Below are 14,399 nucleotides of genomic sequence, written 5' to 3' on the forward strand. Positions count from 1 at the left end.
CAGTAGTGGGCAGCCTCATTTTCAGCGGATTACTATGCTAGCTTCTCAACTGCACAAGAAGGCAGAGATCCTGTGGTTTAGAAGACTACAATCATGATCTGTTTAGAAACTGGGGATCTTTGCCCCACCTTCACAATGTATTTGGGGGTAGAAGTCATTTCATAATCTTGCTGTGTTTTATTCTCCAAGACGACATTGACAAACCCTGATATTTAGTTTCAATAAGTGAATTCTGCAATGAAACTGGATCCCAGACTTCAAAGAGATTATGTGTGTCAAGCACTATGTCTGTCTACTGAGTTTGATACAGGACTCTAGTTGCGGTGTATTTTAAGAACACTAATATATTTTATGGAAGCCTGCTTTTTGGATCAGAGAGAATACCCGCTGATGTTGAGAAATTAAGTTTTCACCTGCAGATGTAATAAGTCAAAGATACAAATTCTTTTCTATAATTTATTCAAACATCTTTAAGAACTTGGAGCTTTAATTTAATTTTTACTATATTGTAACCAAATCCTTATGAGCACAATAAAGTAGTAAGAAAGATGTTTTAGAGCTAAAGAAAACAAAACGAATAACTGTTACTAATGGGGGCTGGAGTATAAGTTCTCGTATCTCCTTCGGTCCAAGAAAGAGCTAAAACACAAGATTTCAGGAAGGTCACTACAAACAAGCCTCCAATAGTCTTCTCAAATAGGGACTATTCCGCTACTTGAAAGGTAAAATGTAATCATCAAACACCAAAGTTGAGTTCCTAATAATTTACTCTCCCAGGTCACTTACATGAACAATGCCCAACCATTTTTTCATCATGGCACATGCAGAAGGGGATAACATATGAAAGGTCATAAACAGAAGACTGGCTGCTGTCTGAAGCCACCTGGCCAGGGTCAGTGGTTACCCCAGGCCCCATTTGATGGCCAAGAATACTGAGGAGATCAGTATCTTTGCTTTCTCAAAGCTCAGCTAAATCAAAAATTGAATTTTTTTCTCAGTCTTTTAGGACTAATTGCAATAGCCAATGCTCTCAGCAATCATCACTTCAAAATCCAGATGATGTTACTCACTAGTGGCCCAGCTTCCAGCAATTAACTGCACTTAGCCTTAGTAAACTATGGAAAAGTTACCTCCTGTGGTGTGGAGATTAAAAATAATACAAGTAAAGTTCTTATCACAGTGCTTGGCAGGCAGTCAATGTAGGAGGACTGCTATTATCAAGAGGGTTGTTAAAATAAGGGAAATCTGACCTCTGTACAGTGGTTACGTCACTGAGATAAGAAACTGCAAGCTTTGGTCTCCTTAGTGTCTAAAATGAAAAACTTCATAAAACAATGAAAACCATGAACCATCTCCCTAGTTCTTCAAAATCACAATCTTTTCCCCATGAATACTCACAGCCTCTTAATCCAATATTTTAAAAGTAACTGACTTTGCAATCCATGTACACGTGCATATTACACTGGTACGCACAGATACAAGAAGTGAACTGATAACATTTATTTCTGTTCTGCAGAAGCTAAGCTTGGAAAACCAGCGCAGGACCAGACAGTTGGAGAGAAAAGAAGGTATCAGCGCTTTTTTATCTGAACCTCACTACAGTGAAAATAACCCAACCATCCACAGGCAAAAATTATCTCCCTGCACAAATGGTAGACAATATTCTTTCCTATAATTAGCCCCTTTTCCCTGAAAGCCCTGCAAAGAAAGTGTCGTATGAAGAATTACTTCAAAATAATTGATACAGATGACTGCACACTCAGCAGACACACTGGAGAACAGCATCTGGATCACTGAAAAATCGTGTGAAAGTGGCTAATTGGTAAGTCATGTCAAGGTCATAACAAGAGAACTTGTTATGTCAGACTTCATGCATTCACGGGAAAAAAAAAATGAGCCATTATAAGCAATTTTGTGATGTACCACACTATCCCAACAGTGGTAACTCCCAATTTTCTGTTTGATTAAGATAGGGTATGGTTACAAACTCCAAATACAATTTACTATCACCAGGAAATCCTGATAATCCTGGGCAAAAAAAGCTCAAGTGTAAACATTTCCGACTGAATACAAGTTATTATAATGCTCAATCACAACACCCCAAATATAATTTTAATCTTTCATGGTAGGATAGTTTTGGAAGGATGGCAAAGGATTCTTCTTGATTTGTCCTTTGACCATGCTACAAAAGGGAAAGACAAAGCAAAATCTGCATGTGCCCCAAAACTGAAACAAAAACACAAACAAACAAACAAAACACCTTAGCCCAACAAAATAAATGACTACTAGAAGGCTACTGTGAGATCACCTACACATTCATTCACTCGGTGAAGAATTGTGTGAATAACTTCTATATTCTGGGCACATGCCATGTAAGCACAGGGATGAGAAAGACATGACTCTGACCCTGAAGACATTCAAAAACTAAAAATAATGTTTTAAGAATCACAAGTCATTTTATAATATTGCATTAATAGAGACAAAAACGTAAGCTAGTAAGACACACTGAAATACACTAAGAGGAATAACTTTCCTTTAGTGGAAATGAGTTTACTAATGAAATGCGTTATTCAATATGTGGAGCATGATTAAAGTCGGAATTTATTTCCAGGACAAGAATTAACTCATGACACATATTTTATAACGATCTTCTCCCCGCCTCCCCGCTCCCGACACAATTCGTAAATTAGGTGCTTTTCAGCTTGACAGGTAGGGCGTGGTCCTGGAGTTCTCAAACAACGTCAACGACACTTGGATGAGCTCTCACAAGTCTGGACATTCAGGTTCCCAAGAAAAGGCCAGTCAACTCCCTGATTCTCCCTAAACCTTGAAACAACACTGCCACCTCTCTGCGCCGTCACCTCCGCCCACTTACACACACATACCCAGCCTGGAGCACACACATCACATCTTTCACTTTTGGAAAACCTTTAGAACGAACCACGGAGGAAACACCCCCTTGCTCAAAACACCCTTATCGCGTCCTCGTTTCAGAGGCTTGATTCCTGACTATTGGCTAAACCTGTGCAAGAGCCCAGGACCGGCTATTTAGTTCAGTGCGGACCATCTAATGACTTCGACCTGTAAAACCCGTTCCTTTAACTGGCACAAAACCCCACCAGAGATGTTTAAAAAGCAACTGCCCGCAAACAGACAAGGAGTGGAAGAAAGGGAAGGAGGGGAGAGGGGCGGAATGAGGCGCGGGGACTGCGGCGTCGGGTCCCCCAGGTCGCGGGCACCGCCCAGGCGGGGACCTCGGCGCGGCGGGCTAGAGATGCAGGGTGACCTTCCGACGAGGCCAATTCAACGGGGTGCCGGGCTCGGGGGACCCCGCCGCAACCGCCCGCTCTCAGGAGGTGCACTAGCCCGCACAGCGGCGAACACGGCGCCCCGGATTCCAGCTCGGGCTCGTCCCGCAGCTGGTTCCCGGGCAGAACGCGGGAGGTGCAATCTCGGCGTCCGGGCCCTGCGTCTGGGCCTCGGATCGCCGCCGCCCAGACACACCCCCGCCGCCGCCCAGGCGGCCCCAACCCCTCCCGGGCCGGCCCGGGTGGGCACCGCTCACCTGCACGGCAAGCCGGTCAGCAGCCCCGTGGGCTCCGGAAGCCGCGGCTGAGCTGGCTCCAGCCGGATAGTGCTCCGCTCTTGTAGTCTAGGAGGCTCCGCGCCGGGAGCGGCAAAAGGAGTCCGACAGGCGGCGGTGGAGCCTGGGCGGCAGGAGGAGGTGGAGGAGGACTCCGGGCGCTCCGCTCTCAGGAGATCCACCCTCCTCCTGGCCGCTCTGCAGCAGCTGCCGCCGATCACTTCCGGGGCGCTGGGGAGTGGGGCGGAGCCGGCTGGGAAGCAACTTCCTGTCTGCGAGCGGAGAGGAGGGTGGGGGGCCGGGGCTGGAGAACAATGGCCGAAGGGCGCGGGCTCTCCTGTGTCCACTCTCTGAGTGTTGAGGGCGGGCTTCACGGCCTTTACGGCGGCTCCACCCCCGGCTCTCTGCGCTGGCGAGGTGAAGTCACCTCCCGGGGGCCCGGGAGTGGCCGCGGGCCTCGCTGAGTTTCCCGGATCTCGGCGCCACGACGTCCTTGTCTCTCTTCTGGGGACCAGGAGGGGGTTTTTGGAAGGAGGGGGAAGAGCGGAGGCCGCCATCTTGCTTCTAGAGGGCAGCCCCTTCTCCCGGGGTGTCCTAGGGTGGAGGCAACTTTTTTGTGAACGGGGTTTCCCGAGTGGAGCCGGCGACGTGGCTCGTCGAGGGCCGAATCCCGGGAGATGAGTCAGTCGCCTGCCTGGCTGGAGGGTCTGGTGGCCGCCCTGGGCTTCCTATTCTCCTGCTGATCCGTAGAGAACTCGCATCGGCGAATAGTCTGGGATCCTTTACTGGGATTCCCGAGCCTCCTACGACACTGCGGCTCTGATGTCTGGTGTGGCATTGAGATCAACCCGTAGCCTCATCGTGTAATTTGGGAACCTAAATTCGAAGTAATTCCACTAAATCTTTTGCTTTATTTAATCCATCCACAGGTTCGAAATAAGATCGTTAGACTTAACATCCGTTAGCAGCTACAGTCTTGTCTCTTGATACTTAACTCCCTTCTCCTCCAGCCTCCCCACCCTCCAACTGAGTATCAACTCTGCGCTTACACAGTCCATTCAAAGGATGCCCAGTCTAATGAAAACAAATAGTTACGGTTGGAAGTGTAGTATATCAAAATATAGAGAGAAAAGAATGGATGAGTTTATTGAAACTGCTTTAAGCTCTTAAAGTGGGGATTTTACAGCACCAGAAATGGGTGGAGATCCTGGCAAAAAAGGACGTGCAGCAAAGGAACAAATAGTATTGAAAAGTCTAAGTAGTAAGTACAGTTCAAGCCTGGACTGCTGAAAAAGATGAATCTGAAGTAGTAGACAGGAGCCAAACATGAACCGTCTTATGCTGTGCTGAGGCAATGAATAGAGGAATGACCTTGGACAGATTGATAGTACGTTAAGTTGGTGGATAGAAAGCTGAGGGGAGGAGCAGAGCAAGCAGAGAGCTTGTAGACCAGGGGCCATTACAGAAATCAAGAGAAAAGAACTATAATGTGAGTGGGAGTGAACATCCAAAGATGAATTCCTAAAGTGCAGAATGCCAAATGAATTGGTTATGATAATTGATTCATGGGGGGCAGGTGCTTGCTGGGTAAAAGAATGGAAATGACTATAAGTATGCCTTGTCCTGCTTTTGAGGGGAGGATAAAGGTGTATTTTACAAATAGGGAAGGATTGGGATGGGTAGGGTGCAGATAATAAATGCCATTTTTGGACCTGGTGGATTTTAAGCGTGGATGGTGCCGTCTAATGGCAGTTGCTATATATATCTAGAGCTCTGGGTAGGATGTGGTATGAAGTAACAAACACCACAGGCTTGTATTACCACATTCAAGCCAACTGTGCAGTCTCACTTCATTGAGCACAGATTTAAAACCACTTCTCCTTTCTTCCAACTTTTTCTTGGGAAAAATGGTGAAATATTACATTTTAAAAATCCCCATTTGGTGATATATGCTTAATAGCCTTCTAAGGACAATAAAAGTTAGGCTTGTGCCAGTTGCTAAGTCGCTTCAGTCATGTCTGACTCTTTGTGATCCCACGGACTGTAGTCCACCAGGCTCCTCTGTCCATGGGAGTCTCCAGGCAAGACCACTGAAGTGGACATTTCCTTCTCCAGGGGATCTTTCTGACCCAGGAACAAACTCACATCTCCTGTGTCTCCTGCATTGCAGGCAGATTCTTTACCACTGAGCCATCTGGGGAGCCTATAAAAGTTAGGTTTGCAAAAGCTGAATATGACAATTATAGCTAGTATAGCATAGTATTTTTAAGAGTCTTTTTTTGATTTTTATTAAAAGCAGATGAGTATTTATTTATTTGGCCCCGTGGTACACCATGGGGAATCATAGTTCCCTGACCAGGGATCAAACCTATGTCCTCTGCTTTAGGAGTGCAGAGTCTTAACCACTGAACTGCCAGGGAAATCCCTATCTTTCTTACTTTAATTAAATTTTAAAAATGTAATAGTTGACAAGGCTTTAGTTAAACTGGCCATAGATGGAGGATTGAGGATGTTAGACTGCACAGATACCTGTTGAATGGAGAACTAGAAGGAGGATGACTCAGAAGAGTGAGCAATGGAAACACAATGAAAGACAACTTCAAGTTAGTCAGCCTGTCTCAGCTGCTTCTTGGTTGTTTACAGCTATGCTAACCTAGCTTAAAACAGTCAGAAATAGAATGGATCATTTTTGAGCAGAGGCTTCAGAAAGCCACAAATAGCAAAAGCCCTATAAATAATAGCTACAGCAACAAACCAAAGACTAATTATTAGTTATTCTATATTCCTGTATAACAGCATTTTTTAAATACACAAAAAAATAAACTCTCACCTTTAGTTCTTAGATTATTCAAATACATTATTCTCAATTTTCCTGGAATAGAATTACATTTAGGTGTAGTAAACAACCATATAATGGGTAATATACTGAACTCTAAATGAGAACAATGATCTTGAGGTCCAAAGTTCTTTTCACCATATGACCCCAGCAAAGTCATTTAACCTCTCAGTGCCCTAGCTTCTTTGACTATAAAATAGAGTTAATAATAACTTTCTACCAGTCTGCCTCTCAGAGATATTACAAGAAATAACATATATATTGCTTTAAAAGCTCTTTGAGGTACTTGGATGAAAGGGCATAATGGTAAGTATGTTATTAATAATCAGCACTAATATCCAGTAGAATGCATAAGCATTTCAAAATTTGCTTCCTGAACAACTCAAAGAACATGAAGGATTCTGTTTTAAAATATACTTGGATTTCTTCTTGACTTGTTCATTTAATTTTTATTGTTTATAAACCTACCTTATTTATGAGGAAAAAAGGTAAGAAGTTTTAGTAACTATAATTCTTACATTTGCTTGTAGCTAATTATGCTTTTGGGAGAAGTGTAAGATAGGTATGTATGCTTTTGTCAGAATTACATTTTAGAATTAATGATCAGTTTACTGCAGTCATTTAACTGGAATTTTCTATTAAAGCATTACTCACATCCCCATAGAATAGTAATTTACATGTAGTTACATGTTTGAAGTATGAAGGTAAGTGCATAAATCTGTCATTTTCATCATTGTTTGATCAGAAATATATAATACATAGTCCTCTGAGGTCTTGTCCGGCATCTATCCCCAAAGTAGATGAAATTTTGCCTCTTAGATTGCTGCCCTCAATATTTCTCTTTTGAAAGGTGTATGTGTATATAAACATTCATTTAAATATATTCATGGCTATATAATGTGCATGTTTATTTTATATACCTGCTTATATATCAATTTATAAAAAATATATTAATGTACAATAAATATACATATAGTAATGACAAAAGCCGTGTAGATGTATTGTGAATAAAGTGAGAAAGTAGTTGGTTACTAGCAGTTTATCCCTATTGGTGGAAAAAGAACTCAAAATACATGTTTTATTAGAGTTGTAAATATTATCTGTAATACCCATGGTATATTAACATTTGTATTTCATTTTGTTTTCATAACAACTTTGTAAGACATGCATTGTTTAAAAAAAAAACAGGCTCAAGGGTTTGCAGATTTGCCTAAGAGCTGAAAGACTCGCTACAAATTGTCAAGTAGCCAAGTCAAACTCAATCTCTTACCCTGAGACTCTCAAATTAGCCTTCTTTCTAGGACTTCATAGATTGCTACCAGCTTAATATGGCAGTTATTTGCATTTCTGGCTTATGATTGATTGCCTGTTAGAATCTCAGAAATCCAGCCAAATTAAAATTTTTTAAACTTAAACTGCTATTCTTATGTTTATAGAGATGCCTTTACCACCTTGAAGACATACATTTTGTTTTATTCATCTTCATGGTGTCAGGCGTAAGTAATCAAAATATTTTAGGGATACAAATAAAAAGTATATTGTGATGATTAGTTGAATAGGAAAAATAAGTGATCACCTTAGAAACTTTTAGGTGTGTGTGTCCATTTTCAGCACATTTAGGTAAAATTTTGTTTTGATTTGTTTTTTAGCTTAAGTTTATGAGACTCATAAGTTTATGAGACTCTGTTTCCTGCTTCACTTTTACTGACATTAGGCCTAAAGGGGTAGATTTACATAGGTGCCATGACAGTTGCTTGTGTAATGTTTCTGCCCTAATGTTGTGGCCACTCTAGTGAGAATGCATAAAGAATGGAGGTCTGACATTTAGACTTTATAATCCTGCCCTTCATTCCCACTTTTGTGGACCACGTATTTCCATACTTGTTCTGTAGGGATTAAAGGCTAAGACCACTAGATCAGTGGTTCCCAAGTGTGACTGCTAACTTCAGAACCACCTGTACAGACAGTCCCTGATTTTATGATGGTGTGAAAGCAATACATGTTCAGTGGAAACCATACTTGGAGTTTCGAAGTTTGAACTTTTCCTGGGCTAGCCATATGGGCACAACACTCTGTCATGAGGCAGCTTCCAGTCAGCTGCGAGACACAAGGGTAAATAACTGCTTTATCTCCAACCATCCTGTGCCCAGACAACCATTCAGTTTTTCATCTTGACTACAGTGTCAATAAATTACATGAAATTTATAAAATAGATTTATTATAAAATAGGTATTCATGTTAGCTGATTTTTCCCAACTGTGGGCTAATGTAAGTGTTCTGAGCACAATTAACTGACTAAGCTCAGTTATGATGTTCAATAGGTTAGATTTTTGACTTATGTTATTTTCAATTTATGATGGATTTATTGAGATATAACCCCATCATAAGTTGAGGAAGATATGTTTAGCTGTAAAGGAAATTCAGATTCTTGAGCCCCATTCTAAACAAAGTAAGTCTTGGGTAAAACCTTATATGTATATTATATAAATTTAAATATATAACAAATATAAATAGTTCTGTTTATAGCTATAACACCTCCTTCAAATTCTAATCAGTTAGGTTTGGGAAGTTCTGGTTTACTAACTTACCCAGTGTCACCCAGAACCCTAAACAGAGCCAGAATGGACTCAAATTTTATGAATCTGAGTTAAGCACTTTTCAGTGGACTTTTGCAGTCCTTTCACTGACTAAGTATGATGGGGTGGAATGGAGAAGTGAAGGAAAAAATAGCAATTTCAGTTTAAAATTTTTTTCTACCATATTCTGCTGCATGGTTTTTGGATTAAATGAGTTAATATCTATAGAGTACTTAGAACAGTATCTGGCACATGTCTAGTACATGTAGGTGAAATGTTAAATGAGTAGGTTAAATGTTAAATGAATGCTGTTGTGTAGAGCATTTACTTTGCTCAGGGTTAATAAGGTAAAATTGAATTAGATATAAACATTTTCTATGTAGAAAAAAAATGTGTATAAATAACAGTGGCATCCTCAGCTTTTGTGTATGTGTGTTTTGGAAGCCCTGAATTTGTATAGCTGAAAATACCTCTATACTGCTTCTTTTCATCTTTTTTGACACATTAAGAGAAATGTTAGGAATTATTAAATGAAGTTTTGGGTTTGTAGCTGTATAGTATTTTCATATTCTTTTATTTAAGATGTAATTACAGTTAAAGTGCATTAGATGATATATTTTGGGCTTCCCTGGTGGCTCAGATGGTAAAGATTCTACCTGCAATGCGGGAGACCTGGGTTGGACAGATCCCCTGGAGCAGGGCATGGCAACCACTTTAGTATCCTTGCCTGGAGAATCCCCAAGGCCAGAGGAGCCTGGTGGGATACAGTCCATGGGGTTGCAAAGACTGAGACACAACTAAGTGACTAAGCACAGCACAGCATAATGTATTTTATACTGTCCTTCTATCACTGAATTAGCTCTAAAATTGATTTTTACTATTGTGAAATCAAATATTCATTTTTTTAGAAGCCATTGTCTGCTTGGATTGATCTTGCAAATGAAATATTTCCCTTGAATTAGGGAATAGATATGCTTGGTTCTATTTAATGTCCATCCTTCTCTTCAGGTTTCTTTCATAATCTTTCAACCTTGAATAAGGTTTTATACTTTTTAACTATAAATAAAACTGTGCGTTTTTCTCACCAGTAAATGAAGAATCTATTTTGATATTGTAAAGAGCTCTTGATTACATTTTGACAAAGTCTGTGAAAATATACCTCTGGTCAGGATCTATCATTGTGAAAATTAATACCCATTTTAGTTTTGTTCAGTTTTATAAGTTGTATTATTTTTCAGAAGAATTACTGCATACCTAGCATCAATATCTAGTGAAAGTGGAAGTGTGAGTTGCTCAGTTGTGTCCAACTCTGTGACCCCATGAACTGTAGCCCACCAGGCTCCTTTGTCCATGGAATTCTCCAGCCAAGAATACTGAAATGGGTTGCTATTCCCTTGTCTAGGGGGGTCTTCCTGACCCAGGGATCAAACCCAGGTCTCCTGCATTGTAGGCAGATTCTTTATCATCTGAGCCACAATTCTTGGGCTTCAGTGGCTTCTGTTAATATATTCTTGTGTGTCTGTGTGTGTATGGGTGTGCAGGTGGGTGTGTGGGTATACAAATACACAGAATACCTTCATATCTTCCTGTAGAATACAAATCTAGTCTTTAATATACTTCATTAAAATGAATTATTGTATCATAAACAAATTGATTTGTCCTAGAAAAGGGTAAAGGTGGGGATAGACTAGAATGAAAAAGTATTTATAAAATCAGGATGAATCTGGTAGGTAGCAAGGATTATACCAGAAGATACAGATCTAAGAAACCAAAAGAAAGCATTAGATGCCATCCATTGGGAAGCAACTGACTATTTGAGTCCAGAGTCAGCCAAGGAAAGGGAATTAGATTGCCATTTATTGAATATTTATTATATTTCAAACATTGTACCAGGCACCTTACAAAAGAAGGGGTGTCTGGCTATGTCCCATGAATCTGGATGGTTTGAGTCTTGGGGAATCAGAGAAAGAGGCATAAATCTCTTTCCTGGTTTTACACTGAGAATGAATTACACTATGCAAGTCAGTCCTTCTGTAGAGGTTTGTGGGGTACATATTATGGTCAAGACACAAATCTCCTGAGTGTTCTTATTTTTGCCACATTCTCCTTTCTTTGTTTTCTTTCTTTTTCTCCATTTAAAAAATCACCCATTAAACTTCCGCTACTTCCCATTCCATCTATTCTTCACTTCCTGTCTCTCCATCTTTACCTCTTCTCTCAAGTCATTTGTTCAAGGACTTTGCTACATGTATCATCCGAATTTTTAACTTACCTAGACTACTGTGCTGGATATTTTATAGGCATTCAAGAGATTATTGGCTATGGAAATCTTTTAGAATGATAAGCAAATGGCATTTCACTTATATCTTGGCATCTTAGTCAAGTGAAAAACTGTATATCTTTATACTCTTAAAACAATAGGCATTTTTGTTGACTTCAGGATTATTCCATAGTTTCATTAATTTTCTGAGAGACAGAAAAAAATCAAGGGAGGATGAGTAGATACTATGATCTTTGGGTTTGGCCTGAAGGTTATTAAGGATTTCAATGAAAATGGAATCCATGCAGAGGAAAGGCCCAAAACAAAACAGATGAATTAATTTCCTAATGCTGCTGTGACAAGTTATCATAAACTTAGTGGCTTAAAACAACACACGCTTATAATCTTACAGTTCTGCGGGTCAGAAATCCTACCCAGTGTTCACTGGACTACAGTCCAGCTGTTGGCTAGGTACATTCTAGAGTCTGCTTGTTTTCCTTGGCTCATGGCTTCCTTCACCCTCAAAACCAGGAGCATCATGTGCCTACCATCTCTCTGCTTCTCACAATCCTTTCTTCCAGTTCTAAGGACTCTGGTGATTACATTGAGCCCATCTGGATAATCAAGATAGCTTCTCTACCTTAAAATCAGCTGATTAATTCCATCTGGGACCTTAATGTCCCTTTGCTATGTAACCTAACCTAATCAGAGATTCCAGGGATTAGAACATAGACATCTTTGGGGAGATGGGTATTATTGTTTTTTTATGTATTTACTTATTTTGGTGGCTCAGGCAATAAGGAATCTGCCTGCAATGCAGGAAACCCAGGTTTGATACTTGGGAAGGGAAGACACTCTGGAGAAGGAAATGGCAACCCACTCCAGTATTCTCGCCTGGAGAAATCCATGGACAGAACCTGGCGGGCTACATTCCATGGGGTCCCACAGAGTCAGACATGACTGAGCAACTAACACTTTCACAGTTGACTTAGAGAGAGGGGTGTTATTCCATCTACAACAAAGGAAAGGATCCAGGCAGTCCTAAAAAAAGGGACAAATTATGGCTTTAAGTAAATGTCATACTTTGGAGGAATAGATGGCAACAAAGAAGTGCTAAAGACAGGATAGTTCATGACATTGGAAATAACATTTTCACAGATTGGAGGAAAGAACTTGGATATGTCATGTAATTATTACAGAAAACAACACAAAGGCAATTTGTACTGGCATAAAATATTAAAATTTCAGGAAAGAGTTCAAAGTATACCACTTATCTCTTGAAAGACTCAAAAATAATCACCGTAGGCAACTTAATGCAAGTCATTCAAACAAGAAAGCCTGTTTCTCTGAAGTTTAATAAAAATTACAAAAAAGATTTTACTCCACAATTACACAATTTGATGAATTTTGTATTGTAAATTGCTAAACAATTTTCTATGTCTTCTTATAACTCCTAGGTAATGTACTCTTGGAGCTTAATGTTTTAGTTCTATTTTGATATTATGTCTGGGATCTTCTAGTTTGCTTCTAAACCTAGAGAGAAAATCCTGGGTATGTCTTTCTGTATGCACAAACACAGCAACTCGGGTGTTCTTTTTCCCACCATTTACCCCAACTGAAATGGACTGGAATGGGTGAATTTAACTCAGATGACCATTATATCTACTACTGCAGGCAGGAATCCCTCAGAAGAAATGGAGTAGCCATCATGGTCAACAAAAGAGTCCGAAATGCAGTACTTGGATGCTATCTCAAAAACAACAGAATGATCTCTGTTGGTCTCCAAAGCAAACTATTCAATAGCACAGTTATCCAAGTCTATGCCCCAACGAGTAACGCTGAAGAAGCTGAAGTTGAACGGATTTATGAAGAACTACAAGACCTTTCAGAACCTACACCCCAAAAAGATGTCCTTTTCATGATAGGGGACTGGAATCCAAAAGTAGGAAGTCAAGAAACACCTGGAGTAACAGGCAAATTTGGCCTTGGAATGCGGAATGAAGCAGGGCAAAGACTAATAGAGTTTTGCCAAGAAACTGCACTGGTCATAGCAAAAACCCTCTTCCAACAACACAAGACAAGACTCTACACATGGACATCACCAGATGGTCAACACCAAAATCAGATTGATTATATTCTCTGCAGCCACATATGGAGAAGCTCTATACAGTCAACAAAAACAAGACCAGGAGCTGACTGTGGCTCAGATCATGAACTCCTCATTACCAAATTCAGACTTAAATTGAAGAAAGTAGGGAAAACCGCTAGACCATTCAGGTATGACCTAAATCAAATCCCTTATGATTATACAGTGGAAGTGAGAAATAGATTTAAGGGCCTAGATCTGATAGATAGAGTGCCTGATGAACTATGGAATGAGGTTCGTGACATTGTACAGGAGACAGGGATCAAGACCATCCCCATGGAAAAGAAATGCAAAAAAGCAAAATGGCTGTCTGGGGAGGCCTTACAAATAGCTGTGAAAAGAAGAGAGGTGAAAAGCAAAGGAGAAAAGGAAAGATGTAAGCATCTGAATGCAGAGTTCCAGAGAATAGCAAGAAGAGATAAGAAAGCCTTCCTCAGCGATCAATGCAAAGAAATAGAGGAAAAAAACAGAATGGGAAAGACTAGAGATCTCTTCAAGAAAATTAGAGATACCAAGGGAACATTTCATGCCAAGATGGGCTCGATAAAGGACAGAAATGGTATGGACCTAACAGAAACAGAAGATATTAAGAAGAGGTGGCAAGAATACACAGAAGAACTGTACAAAAAAGGTCTTCACGACCCAGATAATCATGATGATGTGATCACTAATCTAGAGGCAGACATCCTGGAATGTGAAGTCAAGTGGGCCTTAGAAAGCATCACTACGAACAAAGCTAGTGGAGGTGATGGAATTCCAGCTGAGCTACTTCAAATCCTGAAAGATGATGCTGTGAAAGTGCGGCACTCAATATGCCAGCAAATTTGGAAAACTCAGCAGTGGCCACAGGACTGGAAAAGGTCAGTTTTCATTCCAATCCCAAAGAAAGGCAATGCCAAAGAATGCTCAAACTACCGAACAGTTGCACTCATCTCACATGCTAGTGAAATAATGCTCAAAATTCTCCAAGCCAGGCTTCAGCAATACGTGAACTGTGA

The 14,399-nt window shown here is 40.5% G+C and overlaps 1 protein-coding gene across 3 annotated transcripts in view; it reads right to left on the reverse strand.

Annotated features, from left to right (window-relative positions):
• Window positions 1-4,083, reverse strand: part of RALA (RAS like proto-oncogene A) — a 61,604-nt gene extending 57,521 nt beyond the window's left edge. Inside the window, exon 1 of one of the 3 annotated variants that reach the window (XM_069588250.1) lies at window positions 3,566-4,083. The gene's annotated coding sequence lies outside the window, so the exon portion shown is untranslated. The remainder of the gene's footprint in view (window positions 1-3,565) is intronic. The other 2 variants (XM_069588251.1, XM_069588252.1) reach the window with 2 other exon arrangements.
• Window positions 4,084-14,399: the final 10,316 nt, after the last annotated feature.

The sequence above is a fragment of the Ovis canadensis genome, chromosome 4 (genome assembly GCF_042477335.2).
Source record: "Ovis canadensis isolate MfBH-ARS-UI-01 breed Bighorn chromosome 4, ARS-UI_OviCan_v2, whole genome shotgun sequence".
Taxonomy (NCBI): domain Eukaryota; kingdom Metazoa; phylum Chordata; class Mammalia; order Artiodactyla; family Bovidae; genus Ovis; species Ovis canadensis.